Source organism: Stenella coeruleoalba (genome assembly GCF_951394435.1).
Source record: "Stenella coeruleoalba genome assembly, chromosome: 7".
Taxonomy (NCBI): domain Eukaryota; kingdom Metazoa; phylum Chordata; class Mammalia; order Artiodactyla; family Delphinidae; genus Stenella; species Stenella coeruleoalba.
The window spans coordinates 50,938,113-50,954,660 of record NC_137153.1 but is presented as its reverse complement, the minus strand read 5'-3'; the positions used below and the strand labels follow the sequence as shown (position 1 = coordinate 50,954,660).

General features: G+C 37.7%; 1 protein-coding gene across 2 annotated transcripts in view; it reads right to left on the bottom strand.

The window, feature by feature from the left end:
* ELAVL2 (ELAV like RNA binding protein 2) overlaps nucleotides 1-1,499 on the bottom strand; it is a 135,846-nt gene extending 134,347 nt beyond the window's left edge. Inside the window, exon 1 of one of the 2 annotated variants that reach the window (XM_079927941.1) lies at nucleotides 952-1,499. The gene's annotated coding sequence lies outside the window, so the exon portion shown is untranslated. The remainder of the gene's footprint in view (nucleotides 1-951) is intronic. The other variant, XM_079927947.1, reaches the window with a different exon arrangement.
* Nucleotides 1,500-16,548: the final 15,049 nt, after the last annotated feature.

The following is a 16,548-nucleotide window of genomic DNA, read 5'->3' as shown; positions in this document are numbered from 1 at the left end:
GGGATGTGTAGCCGAGTTGGCTACTGAGTGGCTGCGAAGCCTTGTCGGCTGCGAAGGGGGTTCCCCCCTCACCCAGAAGGCGAAGTCAGCCGCGTAGGACCAAGGACAGGGCTTGGAATCCACTTCCCAGCGCGCAGCACAGCGAGGCTCCCAGGCAGCCGCCCCTCCAACAGACACAGCTCCAAGGATCTTATTTACGCTTTTCTGAACAAAGGGAATCTCATATCCGGTACAGGCTTAAGAATTCGGCCCTAAATTGTCTATCTTCTTTTTAAACACAACCATGATCATTGGCGGCCGTGAATTAGAGCCCGCACACCTCGCAACGATGAGTTTTGACAGCTTCTACCCACCCCAGCCCCAGCCCAGCCCCAGCCCTCAGGCGGCATGTACTTTTTTCAGTCAACTACAACTAGCTGCCTAGTGCAGCATATAAATTCCATCTGGCAATCCCATCTCCCCAGCACATGTTATCTGGTTAATGCAATTAAGTCGGGGGTTTTCGCTGGTCTAATCTCCAAGTCCAGGCTTCTGATTCCCCTTAATGGTCCTAAAGCCTCTCCGGTCCTTCGGTTGCTTCGCGAAAGTAGAGGCATGCATCCCCCCGCCCCCCCCAAACCCAAGTTATCCCTCTCTTCCCACGAAATGAACTTCCAACCTCAATCCCGAAGCTCACTCAATATCTAGACTCCCATTGTACCCCTGTTCTTCCCTGGCCACATTTACCACTTAAGTTTCTGCCATTGACATTTGTGAATATTCAGTACGTCAAGCATGCGTCCACGGTCTTTTAGTCTAGGTCTCTAGAATTAAAAAGCAGAGCAGTATCTTTGAAATAATACAAACATGTGCAATTAACTTCGTATTCTGTATTCTGCTCACTTACAGGTTTTCTGGGTTTGCCAGCGCATCGCTGCAACTAATGATTAAAGAAACCAAACCGAAACTTACCTTTCTCCCTTAAGGTTTTTGTGTATATGTGTTTTTAAAGTAACGGTGCAGTTCTCCCAATAAGGATGAGCAAGAGGCTGCTGGATAGTTCTCTTAAGACAGCACGAAACCTAAAACTGTGCTCGGCTTAAAAGAAGCAAATAAAAAGAAATGCTTTCGACCCCAAAGTCCAACGCTAAGAGAAATGGCGAAAAAAAAATATATGAAAGGGGAGGGGGAACTTAAAAAAGAGAGTTTAAAAAGACGGAGACTACCCTCCTATTGCCGTTCAACTAAACAAAAAGGGGCAAGAAAAACAAACGAAGGAACAAAGAAAGAGACGAAAGAACGTTTTTTCAAAAAGACGATGTCTTTCTCCTTGTTGCTTTTTAGTAGGTCGCTACAGGAGTAAGCTGCTGCATCTCTAACTGAGAACAGAAATAAGGGGGGAGGACGTCTTAAAAGGGAGGTGGACTGGACCACAGATTTATAGCACCGTATCACCAACCCCTTCTCTGCCTCCGCACTGCCGTGTGTGCAGCTGCTCTGCCAGGCTCCTATCCCGGGCAGCACGCGCGGAAGTATACGCTGAGTCGTGCCACAACGCAACTTGCTCATCTACCCAGGATCCTGATTGGTCCAGACGCTTCTATTGAGGCCGCCCAGGAGAGGCCGCGCGATATGATTGGTTAGGTCCTTGTGTCACTCTCGAGAGCTCAATGGAGTCCCGTTTCAAGGTAAGTTGTGCGGGGAGGTACACGCTTAACACTGGTGGCGAAGGGAAATGCAAGAAGCAAAAAGAGATGGGGAGAGAGCAACGTGGGAGGGTTGGAACAGTACTATCAGAGTTTTTGCGATATGGCACGATCTCCTTTCCTCTTAAATCTTTCTGCTTTGGAAAGACTCATTTCCTTTGCCATCACTGCCTCATCTATGGCACTTTTCTTTATAACATTAAACTCTGTCCCCTATGTATGAGTCACTGAGAGCTCCCTCTCTTTGAACTGAGTGAAAGGGATGAATGTACATCCATTACTTGCACGCATGCCTTTTTCGATTTGTGTTCCAGTATTCTATATTAGATATTAGGTAATTTAATGTCTTTCTCTATTTTAATATATGCATATTGCTGCTCTCTTGTTTGTTTGGGTTTTTTTAAGCGTCTTTTAGGATAAGAATGAAGTCAGAAATGCTTTCAAATAAAGCTGCACGGTTTGAATTACCTTTCACTTCATGTCAGAGTAGAAAAGTGCAGGATAAACATCCTGTCCAGGGGAAGAGGTGCTGAGTTGAGCTAAGGTCCTTCACTTTGGGGTGTATGATGACACTCAAAAAGAGCAGCTGTATATAAAATTAGAACAAGCCACTCCTCTGCATTTGGTGGCAGTACAGTTCTTGGGCCACACATGTATCGCTGACAGTAAAGATAGTCAAGCCTTTATCTGGACTCTTACTCTGAGGATTTAGAAAGTTTAACCAGAAGACCAAGTGCTGTCAATCCTTCTGTTTTATAGATGAAGGCTACTTTATTAAACCCCATATTTTAATAACATTCAGGAGGATGAAATATAGCTTTATTCATGGTATTTATTTCTTCCTCCAAGTGAAACTGTAGTTCTCAGGATCGACTTGATGTATAAGTAGAGACAATATTCACTTGACCTAGGTTCTTTTCCAGCTTGGATTTCTTCTTTTAATCTTGAAAGGTAACACCAGCTTCCTACACAGTACTTACAATTCTTGCACAGTGTAACATCTTTCTGGAAGCTCATTCCTTTCCAAAAGAAATTCCTTTACTTGTTTATTTATTACTAGCCTCTATCTTTGAAAATGCCGGAAAGAGGAGGCACAGGTAAGAGTTAGAGATTGCAGGGGGGTGGAATGGGAATGCAGGGAAAATGGACAGATAGTCACAAAGCAAAATGACTAGAAAGTCAGGGTTGAAGTAAATCATAGTTCCTTGAAAGTGTCTTTGAGTGTTGATAGATGCTTAATGGCAAAGAACAGAAGACCTGTTTATCTCCCATATAGCCCGTACAATATGTCCGAGTTCTATACTTTGGATAACAATAACTGGAACTTGGGAAAGGAGGCCTGAATCTATATAACTGACATTTATAATTATCATGCCTTAATCCCCACCCCTACTTTTTATATAACAACAGGCCTGGAGTCCTAATTTCAACATAAAACTGTTCTCTAGACCTGGGTGGAACTCAGGGGCAGAAGAAAGAAAAGCTGTTTGAAGAAAGGGAGTCAAGGGGCTGAGGGAACAACAAATAAAGGGAAAAAACAGAAAACCTCCACCTCATCCACAATAAAGTAATCACTGTATGAATAAACAGTTGGAACATTGGGTTCGCTGTCATTCTCCTTCAACCCCTCCCTTCACCCCTAGATCAGTACAAAGAGTAAGGTAATAAATACAATTTGGGTAAAAGTGTAATACTGTTTAGTCAGAATTACCAATGAAGTGAATTGTCTTTTATCCTTGTTAATATGCTCTTAATATTGAATTAGTTGCATTTGTTCACGTAATATTCTCAACAATTTGAAGAAAATCTTTACCATTAACTTACAATTACATAAGTTCCATCTAATTATGTGGAAACTAATACTTTGTTTTATTTTTTGATGTTTGTATCCACAAGAAAGATTTTGTGGATTACAGTAGTATATTTTTGCAAGGATTGGGGGAGGGTGGGTATGGAAAGCTGGGTGTGGTGTGGAGTGATGAAAATCCATCCTGTGTGTTATGTAGTTAAAGAAATTACCTGAAAAATGGCAAACTTGTCCATTCAAATGCCAAATGCTAAATTTTATGGCTTCAGTATGTACGCTTTTTTCAGTTTTTTCAGAGGAGCAAATATTTTTCAGAATGTTTTCATTTTCAACAAGTTGTTTTTTCTATGTAGATAAAGTGGAGTTAAATTATTTAAGAAATTGAAAACGTCTTAAAATACTAGTTTACTTCCTCAAACAGATGTTTTTACATTTAAAAACTTTTAAATGGATAAATATAGTATAAGTAACACGTACTTTTCCAACTTTTAAAAATAAAAACTGAATACAATCACTTTAACACAAATGATACCTGGATATATATTTCACTTTGAAATTCATGCTGTTACAGCCTGAAATATTAACATACTCTATCTTGCAATTAATAAAGACTATGTGTAAACATCACACTCCACATTAAGCAATTGTAATCAATCCCTCTTCATTCATAGCTAGGTAAAGAATTATCCACAGCATCTGATCTTGTATTAGAAAAGCATTTGAATTATGATTGTCTTGTTAGCTCTGATATATCTTCAAAGTACTTGATATTAAACCACAACAGAGAAGGGAGAGATATAGGGAGTCACTGAGAGCTTGGAGAAAAAGTTCGACGTGGAGAAAGCTGCAAAAAGAATAGTTCTCAAAGCAGAAAAAGTAATGAATTCAATTGATTATTTTACTAAAATATCTTTATAAAGGAACAGTCATTCATAGGAATACTCGTAAGCTATTGCGGGCAATGTCTTTTATGATAAATAACCCCCCTACACTAGTTCTGGGGAGGAAGAGAGGATACTTTTAGGGTTTTATGATAAAGGTGGCTGTAAAGTACAATTGTAACTTTTTTAAAGTAAAGAAAGCAGTTAAGCTATTTAAATGAGTTTACAATGTTTGGCTTAGGGTGATAGTTCCAAACATTATACCCTCTCAGATGTATAAAAATATTATTCTGTGTTAATTTGTTGGGCTGTTTGGGATGATGGAGGGGGGTGTCTGCTGTTCATAATGTTAGAAGTGTGACAGTTTACTGCCTGAGTGAGAAATAGAGCTATTATATAGCTTGATGATTACTATTTTATTTAGTCTTCTTAAAGAAGTACGTCAACTTTACTTCCACAGTTTAGAAAACAGAAAAAAAAAATGTCGAGAAAATTGATACCAATGTGAGTTTAGAACATGAAACCGGGCTAAAGAAAGAGGCATGAGTTAGCACCATGGACAGAGACAAGCCGAGCCTGAATAAAGGTTTGCAAAGCTTGTTGGAGTTTTCTGTCCCTCCCAGTGAGACACAGAAACTACAGTTCTTGGGAACATTTCATTTCTACAGACTATAGGGCTGTCCTACTCCATAGAAACACGTTTATTTTGAATTAGGCTGGCTTTTGCTAGGACTCGTCCATAGTGACAAACCGCCAGGAAGGTTAGCGCCCCGAACTCGCTGCGCACCCTCCACTGTCCTCTTCCCAGACACTTCTTCCCCTAGTGAGCCTGTCATTCATCAAAGAGGTCATACAAAATAAATGCAAATCCAGGTAGTCATCGAAAAGTCAGCTAAACCTACTCCAGATTTGTTAATCCTCGAAATTCCCAGAGGGAATCGCAACAAAAACGCCTACACGCTCGACCTTCTCTCCCCTCCCCCCGTTCTTCCCCCGGCTCCCTCCATCTCCTGGCAAAGGGGCAAAGCCTTTTATCCGAAGGTGAGTGACCTCCGAGACTATTTCGCAAAGAACCCTTTATATTGCAAACACTTTCCATTAGGAACAGTGCCAGAGACGGCAGTGAGCAGGACCACAAACATCCTTTACTTTCTCTTTACATCATGCCTTTAAACTCCTGTTCAAGGGAAAAGGCTGTAAAAGGAGCAGACTCAGCGAGAATTTACCCTAAATTCCGAGGTTACTGTTTACACTTAAAGACACGTGAATTGTACAGGTTTTTTAAAAAATTAAACGTAATGTGTCGCGGTAAATTAAGACCAGCCTGTATTGTTCTTACCCCCCGCCCCCTACCACGACCGCCTTTCCCCCTCCTCTCAGCAAAATGTGTATGAGGTGCATTCTCCTTTAGATGATTTGCCTGCGGATATTCAGGCTGAAATCTGTTGCACGTGCCCCGGAGTGTCTCGGAAAATTTATTTGCAGCTTCGGATCAACGATCATTTATGTTAAACGCTCCTGCAAATGCCCTCAGCTTTCTTCCCCTCCTCTCTTTTACTCAGGACCAACTTTTAGCAAGGTAAACTCACGTCTTTCCTGAGCATGCAAAGGGTGATCTAGGCGACGAGGGAGGGTGAGGTAAGAAAAAACTTGGAGGTGAGAAAGGGCAAGTCGGAGCTTTGTGTCCGTTTCTTCCAGGGATGATAACAGCCTTCTCTAAGCTTCCTCCTGGAGCCGATACATCTCATGCAAAATTAATACAAGTAATTAAAAATAGCAGATTCCAAAGTTAAAGGAAACCATCTGTCTCAGCTGGTGGCAATCAGTCTTTTCGCCGGCCCCTTTACCGGGACCTGGGAAGAAACGGTTTTTCTGCTTCCGATGCTCGGAGGCTCTTTCTTATATTGAAGATTTATGTTTCCACTTGTGTGCGATGCACGTCTAATTTGAAATAATAAAGCCGGGCTGAGCAACCAGTCAATCAGAGCTATCAACTGCGCTCGGCACGCAGCCCTGCCCCCAGCTTCCTCGGATCTCTAACCCTCTTTCCCTCCTCCCCTCTATCTCGCTCTCCTTGCTCTCCCCCTCCTATTTCCTCTCTCCTCTGCCCTCTCACACACTCACACTTTTCCCCCACGTGTGTTCAGATCAAACCCTTGCCCCATAGAGCAAGTGACCGTACCAGGGCCCGGGGACAAAGGCAGAGTTTGTAGCAGAAGAAGACTGAGGCCCGGGGAGACAGCGGCTAGAGAAACAGCTGTCTTATCAGCCCGCTGCAGAGATGGAGATGGCTCGAGAGGTCCTCAACAGATAATCACTTGAATACGTTTGCAATGCGCCAAACTTCACGCTTGATAAGGCCAACCCAATGTAGAGAGCAGCCCAGATCCTGCTCCATTCTGTTTTATCTGGGCTGTAAATTAAGAAATTGAAATTCAGGTGGCAGAGGCAGCAGTCGGCTGACAGACCGCTAAAGTAAACTGTCATTAAAATGCTTTCGGCAGGCAGAGAGGGGGCGCCTGGAATGGGATATATTTTTTAATGGGGGGAGGGGAGCGGTGAGAGAAAAAGTCCACCGGTTTTAAAAATTATTTGGGGAGAGGAAGCTGTGAGGAAAAGTTGCAAAGGGACACATCATCTTCGTCATGATTCCTAGTCATAACTACGATGTAGAAACAATTTGAAAAGAATAAAGTTGTGTGAAGTTTGGTGTAATAGAGATTAAGGGACAATTTAAACCAATCTGATGAAAAACTGAATTGTGTCTTTATCAGAGCATAGGGCAGAGGAAGCTCTCTGACTACAGTATTAGAAACAGATTCCAAATGGGCTCTAAAGTTTTCCTTTTGTTGTAAGAAAAGTAGATCAATCAGATGCAGAGGAGTTACCATAAACTGAGGTAAACCTGACCTTTTTGTTGAAGTGATGGGGCCACAGGAGAGATTCCAGGATGGTTTTTAGAATAGCCGAAGAAGTTGTCAACCACAGAAACGAATCTGCTTTAGCTACTTACAAGAATAAGAGTTATATTTCATCCCCTCTGCCTTTACCTAGATAATTACTATGGGGTATTTCAGGAAACTCAAGAAATTCCACATGTGTATTTTGACATCACTTGATTCTTTCAGCACACTTTATATCTACACTCTTCTGTCTGCTTTTATGGGTATGGAGCATGAAGTTCTATGCATTATTTGAATAAATGTTTCACAAAAAGTTTAAGATGTAAAATGACCAGAATATAGCCAGTGACCCTGTTGCCTTGATTCACTGATGACTCTGTGCTGTATCTGGTTCTCCATGTGGTTGAATAGATTGTAAATTCACTGGTGTGCATTTATGAGAGTGTGTAAGTATGAGAGGATGCAGTGCATTTTCCAGGCAGCATTTATATTTTAAGTTTTAGCAACGTTTCTAAAAGCGTACCTTCAGCTGATAACACATGGTTAACACAGTTTTAGAATATCGATCAGTTTTTACTTTGTTTAACCCCAAAATTTTGATCAATGTCAGAGTGCACTTAACTGGCAATATAAAGGTTGCTTAAATCACAGTGGGGTGAAGAAGAATTAAAAATAAATCTGTTGGGAAAAAATGATGAGAAAAAATGTAAGATGCTAGTATACGTTTCAATAGTTATTAAACTATTTAGATACATTAAAAAACAATTATTTTAATCTTTGAAATTGTCATTTGATTACTCATAGGGAAGTAATCAAATAAATATGTCATGGAATCTCAAACATGTTTCTGTTGAACATTTTTTGCAAAAATCCTTCATGCCTTGTAACACTGAGAGGTATTAAAAAATATTCAAGCACACGAATGAATGAGTGCTGTATGGGTTCTTCAATGAGATAGAAATCTAAGTTTATGTTAGCTAGCTTTTCCCCTCCATAACATCATTTTCCATAATGTTATCATGTTGGTTTAAATAATGGCTGCTATATAGGCATTTTAAGAAATATTCTTTTAATGAATCCCAAACTTTTAGGCAATGTTATATTATCTTCTGATAATGAGACATTTTTCTGCTTGTTACAAAGCACAGTATTGTTGAGTATTTACTCAAACAAATTTGAATTGCCAACTTAAATGTCTCAAGCTATGGTTTTTATTTTTATTTTTCTTAAGTAAGTTGAAAATATGCATACAAGGGACTGCTTAACCTATTCTTTGTCATTACAAGTAGGACTTTTTAAAGATGAGAATTTGCATAAGGCTTAAAAGATTTATTCTAAGTTTGAAATGTGAGAAAAAGATACTTTAAAAATATAAATCATTATAACACTTCAAAATTAAAAGATAATTTTAAAAAGAAAAAATTTCATTACTGAACAGAAAAATGTTTTAGCATGAAATTATTACAAAAACCACTCCTGTCTAATTTTTGTCACAAATAAATGATACAATTTCTAAAGGCATAACAACTCATTATGAAAGATGAAAAATAATTTTAAATGCAAAATTTATTTTTCAAGTGATTCCCCATTATTAATTCTTCTCTGTGGGAAATGGGATCATAGATTTTTAAGGTAAACAGTCTCTCTATGATGTATAAAGGCAAAATACTGGATGCTTTGGAAATACCTAAAAGTTATAAATGTTTTTATTTAAAACTGATTATGATTTTATTACCAAAAAAAAAAAAAAAACCAATCAGACAACTAATTCTGTCTTTCCAGATATAACATTTATCTTCAGGTGAGGGTCAAATGAGTAATACATAATCATTTCCTATTTCTAACTATTTATTCCTGATCTTTGACAAAAGACCCATTTCAGTTTGATTCAATCATCTTTTGAGTGCCTATATTTATACAATATCTCTTTATAAGTTTTTTAATAGTATGGTTTGTCCAAAAATTAATCCTTTTAATGGAAATTGATATGTTGCTTTATTAGGAGCTACAGTTTTGAAAATTTTAAGAGCTTGGGTTTTCACTTCAGACACATCTGGATTTGAACCTGACTCCACTTACTGTGGGGTCCTGGACAAGTTATTTTATCTTCTAAGCCTTGATTTCCTGATCTACAAAATGGTGATAATAATGCTTAATTTAGGATCCCTGTGAGGTTCAACGAAGTCATGAGTGTAAAATACTCAAACTTCCTGGCATAGAGGAAGTAGTCAATACACGGTAACTACGATTATGGAACAAAATGGTGACTTAGCACATTTATTTGATGAAGCCAGGATTAGAATTCCTGTGTTTATATAAAATGTCTCTTAAACATTTTCATTTGCTCTCATTAATTTCCTAACTGATATATCTTATGATAAATATCTTCTCACATTTCTAATTGTAACCAAGTTTAAAAGGCCCCAAAAGGCATAAAATCTGTCTGCCCTGTTATGTAGCTTCAATATATTTCCCAATACAATTTCATGATTCACCCATAAAAAGTTGTGGGTCTTCAAAAAGGAACTTAGTCTGAGAACCTATCTGATTGATATAATAATAAAAACACCTTAGATTTTTATAGTACCTTTTATCACAAAAAACTCAATGCACTTTTCCATATTTATCATTGTAACTCAGGAGGTAAGGAAGGACATAAATTATTTCTCATTTTCAGGAGCATAGCAGAGGCACTGGGAATTTAGGTAACAGTTCTAAGATTAATAGGAATACAGAATAGCTTTCCTGAATGTCAGTCTTTCTGCAATGTTACTCTCTTTGGCATTAATTACAACCATTGTTCCTTTATTTAGGCTCACAATATTAGTGTTTGCCATTAAGTATAGGTTATAATTCAGTTAATTACTCACTGAAATCAAGTTGAGTCAAATATATACTATCACAGTATAATCAAATTAAAATATTTTGGTTTTATGCCGAGAAACTTTTATTATTCAAATATATATGTGTCATATATATGCATACATTATCCATTCTTATTTACCATTCTATGTTAACTCTATGGCAAGATTTTCAAAGTTACTAGTCATTTATGGCCTTGAAAGAAATCAGTTTCAATCTCCTCATCACTCGCCTCTCCCCAGGCTCATTTCCTCTCTCCACATATATTTTTATAGGCTATTATATTTATTCCATTTACATAGGCTAACAGTAATTTTTGCTCTAGTTTTCTATTTCTTAGGTTTCTGTGCTTGAAAAATCTAACAAAATAAATATCCAAAGGAACATAGAGGTAGACTGTGTAAAGGGCACAAGAGACTATGCTTTTTATAATAGTTTGTTTTGAATGAAACAAAATGGAGACAATGTCCACTTGACATTGTAAAACAAAGAATGTCAGAAGAATAGTAAAACTTGTGTATGGTTTATAGTTTTTCAGTTCCTTCCTGGGCTTACTTTGCCATGGATTGGTATAGATTCAGCTACAGGTGTGGACTTTCAGTGAATAACTAGAACAGAAGGAAACAAAACTTGATAAAAACCAGATAAAAGAATAAACTTTAAATATTTGGATGTCTAAGTTCATAGGTTACAATGGAAAAACAAACTTACTGTTCTCTAAACTTCAATAGGTATCTATCTATAGCCTAAATGTATCCTATAATTTGATAGGACTGACCCACTCAAAGTCAAGCCCAATCATGTGAATGCCAGACTTTTATGAGGAAGTGTAATTAGCACCAAGAAGAAGCATACACACAGAAGAGCCAGAGCTACTCTTTATTGCCATTTCACACCAACCCCTTTTAACCCTTCATGTTGATGTGACTAAATGGAAAATCTATTTCTCTGATTGAGCATATGTATATGCATTTTAAGGCTGAGACTACTGTTGTAATAGAAATATGTCTGGTCACTGTCATTTCACTGTCTTTGGTCACTGTCATTTCAGTATAAGAAATTAGAGAATACGTTGTTTGAAATGTCAGTTTTTGTAAACATGAGTTGGAAGATGTAACATAAATGAATGGTGTTACAGACTGCTTAAGCTGTCTGAGTAACAAATAAACATTTCCTTGAATTATTTTGACACAATTTACTGTGAAATTTCTTCTTTTCTCTTGCTGATATTTCTAGATTTCTTGTGGAGACAATAAAGAGAAAAGTCTTTCTTTTATGTCAGGGCTCATTTTTTAACTCATAGAGCACTGTTTTGTAGAATACTAACATTTCCTAGATGTAAAATGAATACTAAAATAGAGGTGTGTCTCCATATTAGTCATATCAAAAGGATACATGAAAATTTGAGCCTCTTTACAGGTTTTTTACACTGATAATAATGAAAATGTTTTGATGGCCCAAATATTTACAGCAGGTATTAGGACAGTGATAGGGTTCTGAACAAATAATACTTTTGAGCCAAAATGCCCAAGAAAGCTATGAGGGAAAGAAACCAGGAACCAGAGCCTATCATGCTGCACCCTGCTTAGCTATGGATGCCCCTAAAACACCTTTGTGCCTAAGAGGGAGCTGTATAAACAATGCTAGGAGAGGATGCATCATGCTAAGATTCCTAGGCTTGAAGAAAGGAGACTTGAGTCCTAGTATTCTTTCTCCCACTAACTAGCTGATTCCCTTCAGCAAGTCCCTCTGACTAAACCTCATGATTCCCAGGAGAAGACTGGATTAATAATAATAATGGGTAACAAGAACTGAGTATATAATATGTGCTGGGCAGCATTCTAATGCTTTACGTGCATTAAATCATTTAATCCTCACAATAATCCTATCATTTTAAAGATGAGGAAACTGAGGAAGTTAAGTAATTTGCCCAAGATCACACAACCAGAATTTGACAGAGCTGGGATTTGACCTTAAGTATCCATTCTTATGGCCCAAGTCCTAAACCACTATTTATTAGATGACCTGTAAGGTACTTTCCAGACGTAAAATTCAGTAATTCCAAAAAAATATAGCAGAAATTAATACTTGTAAGAGAAAAAAAAGTGTCAGGAAAATAGATATTACAGTTAACATAAACAAACAAAACTCTACGTTTTATAATGAAAATAATTATACTGTCTTGCCGTGCTACCTATTGCTGACAAATGAAAAAGAGATAAAAGTGATAATTGGATGATTAGCTTCTTTTAAATGATTCAGGTCAAATACAATAAAATTTTGAGAAATATTACATAAGATGTCCTAACCACCAGCAATTTCGGGGGGTTTGAAGAAATTTTAATTATTTAGCTTTTTTAGGGAATTGTCAAAAGTATTAAACATCATATAAAGGATGGTCACTAGAACATTAAACAGTGCCTATTTTGAGGTAATAGGAGTTGGACTTTCAGTTTTTTCTTAACATTTTCTGCATTATTGAATTTGTAAAAATTCTCAGCATGCATTCTTTTATACAAATCAGAAAAACAGGTAGTTTAGTGTTTTGAGGAGGAAAAAAACTTTACAGCTCCAGAGCTCAAGCTTCAGCCTTGTACCCACCAGGTGGGAGCAGGACGTAGATACTGAGTCGTGAGGACCAGTGACCTCTTAAAAGACAATTTAGATTTAGAGAAGCACAGATTAACAGCCCTGGAGCTGTATAGTTTAAACAAAATAATATTCATTCATAAAGACAAATCTTGAGATTTAATACATATGAAAAATAAATTAATAGAGGAAAATGAAAAAAATCTCAGAAATTGCTCTATCAGTTTCTTAGAATAATACAGTATCAGATGTAACTATCTTGTCCCATTAGAATTGCCTAATGTATACATTTAAAAAAATTTTATTTATTTTATTTATTTATTTTTGGCTGTGTTGGGTCTTCGTTGCTGCGCATGGCATTTCTCTAGTTGTGGCGAGCTGGGGCTACTCTTTGTTGCGGTGCACAGGCTCCTCATTGCGGTGGCTTCTCTGTTGTGGAGCACGGGCTGTAGGCACGCGGGCTCAGTAGTTGTGGCTCACAGGCTCAGTAGTTGTGGTGCACGGGCTCTAGAGCACAGGCTCAGTAGTTGTGGAGCAAGGGCCCAGTTGCTCTGCGGCATGTGGGATCTTCCTGGACCAGGGCTCGAACCCGTGTCCCCTGCATTGGCAGGTGGATTCTTAACCACTGCGCCACCAGGGAAGTCCCATATTGCCTAATATTAATTATACACAGGAACAACAATTATTTCCTTCACTCACTGCCTATCTATATTATGATCAAGGGATGTTCTTCTTTTCATTTAATTAATCATTTCTTTTTCCCTGCTCTATCCTTTCTTGCAATTGCTGGAGATTCTCATAAAATGAACTTTAATTCCCAACTAGCAAAGTCCTTATATTTCTATGGCAAATAAATAAATGAAAACCATAATACAGTAAAGAATTATGATGAGATTGAGCAAAAACTGGCTTCCTGACAGGTACCATTTAGTGAATTGCTATTTCAATGCCCTAAACAGTCACCTGAGTTAATTCAATTTTCATACTGTTTAATTTTTGTCTTTAAAATCACTCTTCACTGTCTCAAGTCTATAGGATGGTACAGTCCAAACATCCTCATTTATTTAATTTTGCCATTTAAAAATATTCTAATATTATGACCAAGAATCTAACAAGAGTTAAATGCAGGTATTATTTATTTTTAAAGGAATGCTATGAATACATTTGTATTGACAGAAGTGAAAAAGAAGGTACTAAGAAACAATATCAAAATAAGAGAATTTTATATTTTAACATGATGTGTTTTAATGTGACCCTGGTACTATCTTTTAAGCTTTATAAAATGTAAATGTATATTAACTTTTATATATGAATTGTGGCCATTTTGGAAAAAAAGTTATTCGTCATAAACAGAGGACACAAAATGCTGCTGCTCTCACTCATGGACTCATTTGACTCATGGTGCAGTCTTGAATAATTTTAAACCAAACATGACTGCGGCAATCAATTTTCGTCCAATTTATTGGGCATGAGTTAAAGCCAATTAAAAAACCATTTTTGGTGCAATTCAAGGGGAAAAATGTATAAACCCATGAAAAACAGATTTCAGTCCTAGACATGAGTCATCACTATTCTAAATAATGGTGTTAAGCCCCAAATCAGAAGGAACATGTCCTAAAATTGCATATTCCACACTGGAAACTGCATTTCTCAGCAATGATTTTATACAATTTAAAGTTTTTTAGTAAGAAACTGACCTGGAAGGAAAATCGTGCTCTTCTAACATTGTCTCATTTCTAAATATTTTTTAGCCACAAAATTAAAAGGTAGTTTACAGCAGCTCCTGAGTTTATGAATTAAGAACTAAGGTAGAAAGCCATCTGTGACCTTTATACAAAAGAAAGCAAAACATTTTACCTATAATTTTAAAGTATCTTTTACCTATTAGACCACGTCTCCTTTCACATGAATATAGTGGCTCTCTTTTAAGGCCGTAAAATGAAACAATCCCTGTGCGCTCCGGATAATCTTAGGGTAATCAAAGCAGCAAAATGGAAGCTTCTAGGTTGGAAATTACAGCTATAAAATGCAGCCATACATTTTCAATCTGTATATTAAAAAGGCCTTTTCAGGGTTATAGCTGTTCAAAGTATTCAAGCAGACCTGGATTCTGGTTCTGCCTCTCCCCTGTCCTTGGTATATGACTCTAGGCATGTTGCCTGATCTCTCCAAGCCTCAGCTTTCTCATTGGTAAAATGAGTATAAAAATAATAGCTACCTTTTAGGGATGTTGTGAGCATTAAGTGAAAAACATTTGTCAAGTGTTTAGGAGAGTGCTTGGCACAGAGTGGATCTTCCATGAATGACAGAACTGGTGAGATGAGGTGAAAGCCCAGTGGTTCTCACACACAGCTGTGCATCTATACCTCAACCCACCTGTGGAGGCTTTCTTTGAAAGTACAGATACCTGGGCTTGACCCCAGGAGTAATTCTACTCAGTGACTCCGAGGTAAGGTCTAAGCATACATGTTTATAAAAACTTCTATGCATGATTCTGATGAGCCACTGATTTAAAGCAAAAACTGATACAGATTTTTCAGTTGCTCAGTTAACATGGAGTTAAAGTAAACTCTGGCTTGAACTGTTTTGGTTTGGCTTTCACCACTGAGCAGATGAACTGGAGTTATTGCCAAATATGTATTCTGGATAATGCTGAAAGAGATTTACCTGGGAGACTCTTTAAATATATTATTTACATTCAGATGTCTGTGAGGTCACAGAGTAAGCATGATTTTCCAAAAGTTCCTGTTATGATAGGAATAGACACGTGAGATAACCCTGGGAGATTACAGTCATTCCACTGGCATGGATATATTTCAGTGTTTACTACATCTCGTAGCTTTTGCTTCTGTTTAATAACATAGGCAGATAAGCCAATACTACCAAATCAATTTTTTTCAGCATTATATCTTCCTGTTGAGTTCATTTCTAACTGTCTTATTTCGAGATAAGTAAGCAGTCTCCTCTCCTCGGTGATAGAGATCAGGAGTGCCACACAGTTAAGAAAAGCAGCTACTAGAAAAAGATGTATTTTGGCCTGACATGACCACCCCATGAGTTACTCATCATGATCGTTTAACAAAAATGAGGGCATTTTACCTGGGAGCACCCTTTAAATATTAACTGAAACCTGGACTCTCCTTAATATCTTCCCATTAGTGGAGATTAGTTTATTAGATTAACAACCTGTCTGTCACCTTGGAAGGGAAAGAGAGACTGTCCTAGTAGACCTTGGGTTTTACCAATGTCTGTAAAGGGGGCAGCACGAGCCTAGGGACATATGGGATAGCAGGTCCTAGAGGTATCAAGAGAAGGTGATGGGGAGGTGAGATAACCAATCATTCACCATTTTGTCACCATTTTTGCCTAGGGTAGCTCTAGGTGCAGCTGGTATGGTCTCAGACTTAAGGCCTTCCTTGCTTGTAGGCAACCAGAGTTATTTATACCCCGGCACAGCTCTGTGCAGGAATCCAAGAATATTCCGATACTGCCATACCACCAAACAGAATTTTGAATTTAGAGAGTTTTTAGAGAGCGGGCCATTGATATACTCTCTCCTTGGATCTAAACATGCAAATTCACATAAGATCTAGTTGGGAAAATATTACCTGGGAACATTCTACCTCCCACCCCACCTCAGGGTTCAGAAATGACTCAGAATAGTCTAGATACAATTCAACATCATGTATTGCCAAGCTCTTTGTAGATCAAATCTTAATGTTGATTAAGATGTTGATCAAGAAGTTGGTTTACCCAAATTCTAGTTTTAAAACTATTTGTAAATCTCTATGTTTCTATATGTAAAATGAAATTATAGTATT